Below are 11,818 nucleotides of genomic sequence, written 5' to 3' on the forward strand. Positions count from 1 at the left end.
TGTCAAAATGCATGCGTAAATGGAAGGAGGAATGTCCTGCGGTTGACTCGACCTCGGCACATCACGGCTCTCTGCTTTAACGGTTAATGATTTACCAAATTATGTAGCCGCAAATGTAAAATACACGACTGGCCACACTCAGAGCCAGATCGAACTCAAGCTGCCTCTTCAGCCAGTTGTCGCAAATGTTTATTAATTGAAAACGTGAAATTGCATTTCGGCCACTGTTGACCGCCCGTCGGCGCAATGATTTCGATAATGCGGTTGCCGCTAGCCGCAAAACAGTTTGTTGCTGTCATTGCAACGTGGGAGGGGGCACACACCTGTGTGTGGTGGGTGGCAATGACCAAACAACAACAGCAACAACAACAATAACAATGCAACTGCAATAAACATTGCAACTGCCCGATAATTGGCGTCGCGACGCGTCGGGTCAATTGCAACTGCAACTGCATCAGCATGCGGCATGCAACATTCGGCGTCAAGGCAGGAAGGAAGCAAATGAGTGCGGAGGTAAACCAATAAAATTATATATATGACTTTGAGTCGTCCTCATTTAAAATCATATTTACTTCATTTACACAATATTGAATCAGGTCTGCGGTCGGTTTCTACAAGTTCTTAATTAGCATTTAGCGTTTCAATTCATTATCTATAAATTGAACTTGTTTACAGATCGATTCTTCACGAAGAATATTGTGGATATGACTATTACAAATAACTAGCAGACTTTGTGGACATCGAGAAACGGTTGCTAATTATCCAAAAAATAAATTAATATACTTTTAATATAATTCATATTTTTCTAGTTTAAAATAAATGCAGCTATTAATAATATTTTCTCCATTTTGTACTTAAATTAAAATAAATTTTTAACTCTAGTTTTGTTAATTCTCAAAAAAATGTTAACAGGAATTTAAATAAAATTGTATTTTCATTGGCTTAGCCTTTGAAAAACTTTCAAATTAAAAGTCAATGAATTATAAGTTATATTCACTATGCAAATCGGTCAGATATAACTTCTAGTTAGCATACCTCAAGTTTTTAAATCGACATTCGACATTGCAAAGCCAATTTTCCAGCTTATTGTCATTTAATCATTCGAGTTTCATTTTATTTTGTTGCATAAAACATTTCTCTGATCTCTCTCTCTCTCTCTCTCTCTCTGTCTCCCTGTCTGTCTTGCTTTATTTATACCATTCAGTAGACCTTTCGATTATATGACATACCACAAAACATTTTGCACACCTCAAACATCAATTCGCTTTCAATGCAGCATTTTCAATTCATTTGCCACAAAGGAGACACCCAAAATCGAAATCCCAGCCCCATTGAAAACTCTCGCTGCAATTTGAAAGCATTTTTGGGTAGGCTCATAAATTTCGAATTATGTGCTTTCGAATGCTTATATCGGATAAATGTATGCATGCATCTCTATCTAACTATCCAATCTATGTACGACCCAACTTGAGTATGGCTATGAGTATGCTTGAATGTATGTAAGTGTATGTAAGTATGTATGTATGTATGTGTATTCTGAGTATGTCTGAGGCTGTCAGTCGTCCTGCCTGGCCTCTGGACATGTTTGCACTTTAAAACATACACACAGAAACACATATAGATCAACTAAGAAAATTAAGAAAAATTACTTTCATGTGCTGCACACATTATGTGCAACAATTCAGGCATGTGTGTGCGTGTGTACGTGTGTGTGTGTAGAAATCATAAGCCATCAGGCAGCTTCCACACATACACAAACACCTGCCCCAAAGCGTTGAGAAAACTTCAACATGATTTTCAACATTCTACGTAAGATTTTTGTTGCAGGTATTTTGACCCAGGCGACGGATTATGTCACATGCCAGCACTGCCAATAGAGATGGCAGCATCAGTTAGAGCGAGACAGCAGCTGCACAGTTGTTTTTCCATTACAATTTTTTGGGCCAACGAGCGAGCAGTTTAAATTTGTATGTATGTATGAGTGTTTATGTATTAGTTGATGAGTATATATAAGTGCATATATTTACTTAGTTCATATGCAAATTAGTTAAATGACATTTCACATTTATGCCTGTGAATATATATACATATATCTATGCTTATATGTGTGTGTGTGTGTGCGTGTGAAAAGAATTTAATTGTATGCTGAGCACTGCCAACAAAAGAAAATGCAACCCACTTGGCTGCTGTCAAACTATTGTTGCAGTCACAAACTGCATGTGGAAATAGACAACACAACTAGATGAGAACATATTTAGCACGCTTAATTAGTAGGAAACAAGAACAAACAAGACTGAAGACTGACAACAACAACAGCAACAACAACAGCAACAACAACAACAAGAGCAATAAGAGCTTTGAGTGTGTGTGCACTTCCGCCGACAATTGTGCCACTAAAAGCCCACCGTGCTGCAAGGATCTACAGACTGCACCAGGACTCAACTCAACTGAACTCAACACAACTGTCACTGCGTTCTCCTTGGCTAATGATGTCAAATTACTTGCGGGCATTTTTATGTCATAATTAAACTGCAACAAGAGATTTTTGAGTAGCGTCAGCGCCACTTAACTTGCAACATCTGCTGCAAAGTATGCAAACCTTTTTATATACCCTAGACTTGCAACAAAATGAAAGTCATCAGGAAGTAATACCGGAAACTGTAACAAAACTAACTTATCATCTAGAAAATTTGATATTTTTTCGATATTCAGCCATCTATTATCCAATTTTCCATACTTACCCCTTGACATTTTTTCAATAACTTTGATCTCTCATAACTTTATCAATAATTAACCGATTTTCAAGCGGAATGTCATTTTGATCATGATTTGGCCTCTAAATTGATTCTGCATTTAAATTTTTATCATCTAAAAAATTTAATATTTTTTCGATACTAAGTCATCTATCATCCAATTTTCCATACATACCCCTTGACATTTTTTCAAAAACTTTGATCTCTCATAACTTTATTAAAAATCAACCGATTTTCAAGCGGAATGTCATTTTGATCATGATTTGGCCTCTAAATTGATTCTGCATTTAAATTTATATCATCTAGAAAATTTGATATTTTTTCGATACTAAGCCATCTATCATCCAATTTTCCATACATACCCCTTAACATTTTTTCCATAACTTTGATCTCTCATAACTTCTTCAAAAATTAACCGATTTTCAAGCGGAATGTCATTTTGATCATGATTTGGCCTCTAAATTGATTCTGCATTTAAATTTTTATCATCTAAAAAATTTGATATTTTTTCGATACTAAGCCATCTATCATCCAAATTTCCATACTTACCCCTTGACATTTTTTCAATAACTTTGATCTCTCATAACTTTATCAAAAATTAACCGATTTTCAAGCGGAATGTCATTTTGATCATGATTTGGCCTATAAATTGATTCTGCATTTAAATTTTTATCATCTAAAAAATTTGATATTTTTTCGATATTAAGCCATTTATCATCCAATTTTCCATACCTACCCCTTGACATTTTTTCAAAAACTTTGATCTCTCATAACTTCAACAAAAATTAACCGATTTTCAAGCGGAATGTCATTTTGATCATGATTTGGCCTCTAAATTGATTCTGCATTTAAATTTTTATCATCTAAAAAATTTGATATTTTTTCGATATTAAGCCATTTAGCATCCAATTTTCCATACTTACCCCTTGACATTTTTTCAAAAACTTTGATCTCTCATAACTTCATTAAAAATCAACCGATTTTCAAGCGGAATGTCATTTTGATCATGATTTGGCCTCTAAATTGATTCTGCATTTAAATTTTTATCATCTAAAAAATTTGATATTTTTTCGATATTAAGCCATTTATCATCCAATTTTCCATACTTACCCCTTGACATTTTTTCAATAACTTTGATCTCTCATAACTTCATCAAAAACAAATCGATTTTCAAGCGGAATGTCATTTTGATCATGATTTGGCCTCTAAATTGATTCTGCATTTAAATTTTTATCATCTAAAAAATTTGATATTTTTTCGATTCTAAGCCATCTACCATCCAATTTTCCATACATACCCCTTGACATTTTTTCAATAACTTTGATCTCTCATAACTTCTTCAAAAATTAACTAATTTTCCAGCGGAATGTCATTTTGATCATGATTTGGCCTCTAAATTGATTCTGCATTTAAACTTTTATCATCTAGAAAATTTGATATTTTTTCGATACTAAACCACCTATCATCCTATGTTCTGCATTCAAATTTAATTTGTTTCGCTATATGAAAATGTTTTCCTCCTATATATGTAAAGATTTGTTGTACAATATTTAATTAAATTATTCTTCATTTTTTTATTCATACTTAAGGCTACCATAAATCTACAGGATATATTGACGTCGTGTCAAGCTTATACTCATTTGATTTTAGATGCACAATTGTTGCAGCAATTGCATTTGTCTCCTACAAGCCCAGTCTTTGCCTTGTTAACATACTTTAATGCACACAACGAGGTCCCCTGCATTGGCAGAGTCATAAAAATAAACACACACCCACGCTCACACACATAGAGACAAGCACACCCACACACACACAAACAAAGATAGCGAGGCTGCCTGCAAGTATGCAATATGTTTTTGCCATTGCCACTAATTACAACGTGCCACGCTTCTTCTCTGCTCGGTAGTGCAACGAGTTGTTGTTGTTGTTGCTTTTACTGTTACTCAGCTAAAAGATAGTCCACCTTAGAACCCTAACCGGAACTCAAAATATGCCAATTTAATTGACAATTGACTTAAATATTATATTTAATTAGTAAATTTATTTGTTTTTTAAAACTCAACGAAACAATGCACATTTGTATCAGCGCTCTCTGTTTTATTTCTATTTTTGTGTGGATTGAAAATTTAACTAGTTTTTTCTGTTGATTGTTCAGCGTATAAACGTAAAATATTTACGCGACCACAATGGATTTTTGCGGTAGCTGACCCGCTGCCCACAAGTCACCCAAGAAAACATACAAATAAAAAGAAAAACTTTGAATAATTCAGCTGTGACGTCATAGACTCTATGTGACGTATTTCAGGGAGATTCTTTAGCACATTTCGGATGCTCAAATACCAAAGATTGTCTGCTAAAGACTCCCCAGTACCCTCCCTTAACTCGGGTAATACACCTTGGAAAAACTGTTCCAGCATTCGAGCTGAGGACGCGATGGCCACAATGGCCATTGACAATGGTTACAAATTGTAGCGCTTTTACCTGAATGCCGGCAACAACAGGATGTTTTTACACATACATACAGATGCAGATATCTATAGATGCACATATAAAGATATACGTATGTATTACCATATATATTTTATTGCTCTGGTAGTTGAAAGGAAATGAAAATTGTTTTATGCGGTTACGCCAAAAAATATGCAATGTATCTTTTTTTCGCTATGCCCATCAGGCAGCAGCCATCTGGCCCACAAAAAGTTTAAATAAATGTTTGATGAAACGTACAATTTGCATGACAGCACCACCACCCAACCCTTCCACATCAAGTTGAGTTAAATGTTAATAAAAACGTACCATGGCCCTTAGCAAGCTGTCAGACATTTATTTGATATACATTTTCGATTTGCAGCTGGATTCACATCCGCTGTCCGCTTCTTACAATTAAACTAATTTTCGTTTATCCAAGACAACTTATTTTGCATCCAACAAATGCAACAACAGCTACAACTTGTCCTCTCAACTGTCCTTTGCCTGCACATGTCAATCGTCGCAGCCATCGATTTAATTTCGCGACGACGACGACGACGACGACGGCGACGGTGACTGCGACGCTGACTGCGACGGCGACAGCGACTTCAACTGCAGCAGCTGCTGTTGCTCATCAGTTTCTTATTTACAAAAGAAATCAGGCAATTTGCATTTGTCTCTTTTGGTGTTTCTGTTTTGTTACTCGAAACGTCAAGTACAGCAAAAGTAAGCGCGCACTGTGGTGCAAATCCTATTATAAATATAATTAATGTTGAAAGTAAAATACTTACCACTTTTTAGTTTGCTCATTTAATATTCAAAAAATATCCCATAAATAAAAACAAATTATTAAATCTGTTTTTATTATATATAATTATATATAATTAATGTTATTATCATTTTAAATTTAATATGAGCTACATTATTTTTAAGATTATTCGATATTAATGCCGAAATTATTCGAGAGTATTATAATTATTGTAAACTATATCCCTTAGCAAATTTGAATAGTATGCTAATGTAATTAAATTCTGTTTTGAATATAACAATCAATCAATATATATCGACACAACCGTCTCATTAAATGTTATAAAAGTACTTAACAATGTGGACCAGTGTGACCCTGTCCGGCTGATTTGCATCCAAACGAAACCAAAGCCACCAACCAAGTCAAATTGCCAAGCGCTGTGCGGATTAATTCATTACACAAACCCGTTCAGCACAAGAAATAATAACAACAATCAACGAAGCAGTCCGACTTAGGGCTCAGGACTCTGGGCCGAATAGCAGGTCGCTCAATGTGCTGCCAATCTTCTGTTTTTTTTTTTTTATTTTTTTGGCTCATACTCTTTGCTTCTTAATGCCCCCGAAAACTCATTTGAATTTAGTTTTCATTTAATTTAATTTAATTCGCTTTTGGCTTTGCGCTTCTTTTTCCCCTCCTTTTTTTTCGTTGTCGTTGTGTGTTTGTGTTCGCTCTCTGCTTTGGTTTTCCTTCATTACGCTTTGGCTGTTGTCCCAGAGCCATGATGATGATGCCTGATTTTCATTAGTTTTTTCCTTATAAGTTTCAAATCGATAACGAGCATTCGTCGAAATCATATACATATATGAGTTGGCCACTCACCGGAGTGAGCTTCAGGCTCAGGCTCAGTTGCAGTTCCAGCTCTCTTAATCTCAACCGACCACTGACGGGTTGTTAGTTGTTGGCTGCTGTTTGGCAGACAAGTTGCTGCCTGAGTTCTTGGCTGGCATGCGCATTGGCTGTGCTTAGTCCACGGACTAAGGAGCAGTTGTGAGTTATGTAAAGCGGAACTGCAATGACATAAATTGCTCGCTTTGTTTTGCCTGATCTCATGAAGGGGAGCGGGGAAATGAAGACCACCAAAGAGCAACTTTTAGCTACCTTAACCGATGGATATGTCATTCCAAGTAGCAAATTTGTGTGTCTAAAACTATAAACTAGATTTATTTATTTATTTAACTTTGACTATAAACAGTCTTCAAATATAAATAAATTTTACTTAATTTATTAGAGTTTAAATTCAATTAAAGATATATGAAATTCTTAAGAATGCCTAGTTAATAACTAAATTCTATTATAATCAATTTAAGTCCACGATATTTGTGACTATACAATAAATTTGGAATTATTATTAAAGCAGCTGAACATTAAAATACTCGCCACTCAACATATTTCATTTATCTTGAGGAAGCATCTTGATAAAGTATTGGTAAATTGAAAGATTTCATTTGAGTACATCCTAAAGACATGTCCTCAAACCGGCCGCAAACATTTTCCAATTTTGAACAGCGCACAAAGACAAATTAGCATACGTTTAGACCGAACTCAAGACAACAATCTATCCAATACTCGCAACCCCCAGCCGAGCAGCCCCTTTTCATGGACCAAACAACAAAATTAACCCTTTTGGGGTAAGGCCGTCAACGTGGCTCGTCGTCTTGTCGTCTCGTCGGTCGACACATAATTAAAATGCATAATTATGCCGAAAATGCGACAACATTTCAGTCCAAATTACGACAAATGCTGATGCCACATTTAGAAATGCAAATCAATTGATGGCCACATATTCAGGGCAACCCAAGGGGGGGGGATGCTGGAGGGAGTTTGGGGTGGGGAATGTCTCAAGTAGGCAACTCAAAGAGTCCAGCATCCGGCGGGCATTATCATTGGATACGCAACGGTACCAAAAAATCTACTTCTGATTAGCATAAAATTTCATTCGACAAAAGTTTATTGAGTTTTGCATTAATTGTGAACCGGGCGAAACCCTTTAAGATCTGGCCAAAGGTGGGGAGGGGGAGGGAGGGTTTTTCAGTAAGGTGCGTAGACAATTAATCTGGAAATTGGGCAATATTTGACTTTTGTAGTCCTCTCCGCCTCTCAGCAGCAACTTCATCATCATCTGGCTTTTTAATGGCCAAATTTGAATTGCAAATATCTGGGCGCTGGTTTTGGTTTTTGGTCGATTTCGGGGTTTTTCATGTTGACATATCGAGCCATATACCATAATGAACGCTTAGCTCTAATTTTGCATATTTTTCCGTCATTGTTTGTTATTATTTTTAATAATATGCCGCTTATTTCAGAGGTTCAAGTTGTAATTGGACACAGTTCTAATTAATATTACATTATTGATGCATGCAATTTCCCTTAGAAAAATAAAAGTACTCAACTACATTTGCTGGCATTAATAGTCCAAGCTTTTGTATATTTCATTCAGATCGAATGAATATGAACGTATAATTAACTATGTATTTTACACTCTCAAGCAAGCACTTTCTCTTAGCAAGTAAACTTGCAGTTTGTTGGGAAAGTAGAAAGCCGGCTAGCAATTTGGGTAATTAGAAAATTACATTTTGGACGCTTACTAATTTCAGGCAAATAAATTGAGCACACCTTCAAGGAGCTAGTGACAAGGACAGCAGCAGGGGTGGAGGGCAGAAACTGAAGGCTGCCCCTTTGGCTGTGACACAATCTAATTGCATACTTTGAGGGCGCATAACTTTGCACTAAAATTAACCTCTAACCTATTTTGTCAGCTGCTGCTGGTGCTGGTGCTGCAGCCAGCGGCCCATAATGAAGGATGCGATGCCGCGGATGCAAATGAAGTGCTGCAAGATGCCAGCCACAGGAGCAGCAGGAGCAGTTGCATAAGCAAATGCCAAAGGACACGCCCGGCCAACGCGTAAAATTCTATTCCCAGCCACATGAAACCTTGGCACTTCATCATCAACACTGCACAGCAGAGCACAGCAACCGCAATTCCACATTATCATTATCATCATCATTATCATCACTATGATTATGGCATGGCCAGCGTGCCACCGTGCCACCTTGCCACTTCGCAGCTTCTACTTAATTGCACGAATTTCATTTTGTGTAAATTAACAGCAATTTTAGCAGAGGTCACCCAGCGAAAGTGCAGGTGGCAGAGTGGCAAGCAAGTGTGGCATGAGCGGAAACAAGGATGCTCGCCAAGTGGCAATCAAGTATGGCCTTTGAGCTGCAGTTGTAAGTGCATAGAGTAAAGATGGAATATCAAGTAAATTAACGAGTATCTATACAATTTTGCTGAACTAAAAACAATATCATCTACAGTACTTACACTAAGTTCTTATTTTTCATAACTTTCTTTCCTATAAATGAAATATTCAAGGTTCTTTTCTTGCTCAGCATTATTGTATGCAACAATATATTATAATTTCCTAGCTAAAATGCATAATCATGCGCGTGATACATTTTGAAGAGACTCTCCAAGTGGCTGCTTGTGTGTGATGTGTGTCAAGTCAGGCAAATACGTGATTTGAATTATAATATTTTGGCATAGGCATGCAAAAGAGAATTACATTGTGCCGAAAACTCTGTCAGGCAGTCAACAATTGGGCCACAAAATAAATCTAAGCTTAGCTTAAATGCATGTATATATATTTAATTGATACCCAAAGTCAATTAAATCTAAATTAGCAGGTAATGTATAATGAAAAATTTTATAAGTCAAGTAACACGATCAAAATACAAATATGAATACCTAGAAAATTAAGTGGTATTATAAAATCATTGATGAAAATTTAAATTAATGGAATTACTTTGATTTCCAAAAGATAAACTACAATAATACTTCATATACAAACCGTTTTTATTTATAACTTCAATTTCACAAAACTACACAATTTAATCAAATAATATATATCAAATATTTTAATTTTGAATACTTTGACATGACAAAACTATTCATTTTATAATTAAATTGCAGTCTGCCTAAAAATTAACAAATGAATTATAATTATAATTTAAGCAAACAGTCAAAACAGTTAAAAGAACTGGGGATTTGTAAGTGTCTATAAACAGGTTGAACATATCGATAACAACTATGGGAATTATGAAGAATTTCATAAATATTTAAGTGAAAACCCATCGACTATCGACATATTCAGCAGTGACTAGTGACTCAACATTCTACCCAAAAACCAAACCCCAAATATGATATATATAACATATCTACTGCTCAGAGATAGGTGGCATCTCTTTCTGGCAAGTGGCAACGCCTTTTGCTTTGGCTGCTGCTTAACAATCCAACCTGTGCCACAACCGTTGAACATTTTTAATTTATTACGTCTGTCGATGATTTTTCTACTACTTTTTGTGGCGATTTAAGCGCAAACGGCAGCAAGCAACATTTTCCATTCCCATTGTCAGCTACCAAAAACAAAAAAAAAAAAATTACAAATACAGTTGTATATGCATATGTGAGTCTGTGAATATATATATATATGCATGTATGTGTGTGTGTGTGTGTGTGTGGGTGTATGCATACATACAATACGAGCCGAAATCGCGAATTCGTAATTTTGCATTTTTATACAAATTCCGCGATTTTGTTCTTATTTTTTGATGCGGGGGGAAAAACTGGCAAGAAAAGACACAACAAAAATTATACGAAAACTGCCAAAACAGAAGCGAAAACTTTTTTTCATATATACCAAATGGAAGCAACGTAAACACTAAGGGGGAAGGGGGTCAGGGGAAGCAGCAGCTATGGTCAGCATTGTTTTCCTTAATTAATGTTTAATCAGCAGGACTCGACGAGCCCGTTGCTGACCAAAGCAGCGAACCACATGCGATAATGGCCAAAATAATAAAAATCAACAGCTGAGCAGCAGCGATCCCCCTCTCCCCCACTCTCCTCCTTGGCACTTTCTCCACCCAGCACCCCTGCGTTATGCAAATGGGGTGTGTATGTGCGCCTGGCCGGGTTTAATGCTCGGGTGTGCGGCTTAAGGTGGCGCGAATGCCAAACGCGTCCTGCGTCGTCTTTGACGTTTTTTTAATGCCTCTCTTTTTTGACTATTTTCACTTTTTTTTGTTGGTTTTTTTGTTGGTTTTTTTGCCAATCTCTACTGAACCGAAACCCACGCGTTGTTTCGGGCGCTGCCGATGGTTTGGGCTTGAGCTGAGCTGCTGAGCTGTTGTCCGAGTCTGTTGGCTGCAATGCAAAAACGTAAATGAAAACAAATTCGCGGCCAAGAAAAAATTAACAAAACACAAAACAAACTTTTGGGCGCACGTGAAACATTGTTGGGGCGCAGAGTGCTCATTCTTATGCGGACTCTGTTGGTTTACCCCTGCCTCCTTGGGGAACATCGTTGAGCATTGTGGCAAGAGGTAAGGGGTGTGGGGAGTGTGGCGGGTGGGGAGCTGTCGCTGCACATTTTTACAACGCGCGCGTACTCATAATCAGCACGGAGCGAACTCCGGGTACGATGCCATTGTTGAAGTTGTCTCAGGGGCTGTTGGGTGGCGACCATTTGGTCAAGCGCTGACCAACCCCTGCTGAAGCTGACTCCCAACAAAATAAAAATGAGCAAGACGAATTTACGCGATATAAAAAGAATTTGTATGCATATGTAGCTGTATATGTGTGTGTGTGAGTGTGTGTGATTGTGTGTGTGTGTGGCAAGCGCTAAAAATGGCAATGCAAAATTTTTGGCTGGAAGCAGCTAAAGTCCAGGACCTGGCAAACTTCTGCTTCTGCTGTTGGAGGTTGGAAGTGGTGGCCAAACGACAATCGAAT

The 11,818-nt window shown here is 37.0% G+C and overlaps 1 long non-coding RNA gene across 1 annotated transcript; it reads left to right on the forward strand.

Annotated features, from left to right (window-relative positions):
• The first annotated feature begins 476 nt into the window (after positions 1–476).
• LOC117782780 lies at positions 477–672 on the forward strand. The gene is made up of 2 exons (XR_004617332.1): positions 477–513; positions 597–672. It is a non-coding gene; the product is annotated as an uncharacterized LOC117782780 (long non-coding RNA).
• Positions 673–11,818: the final 11,146 nt, after the last annotated feature.

Source organism: Drosophila innubila (assembly GCF_004354385.1).
Source record: "Drosophila innubila isolate TH190305 chromosome 2R unlocalized genomic scaffold, UK_Dinn_1.0 1_C_2R, whole genome shotgun sequence".
NCBI classification, from domain to species: domain Eukaryota; kingdom Metazoa; phylum Arthropoda; class Insecta; order Diptera; family Drosophilidae; genus Drosophila; species Drosophila innubila.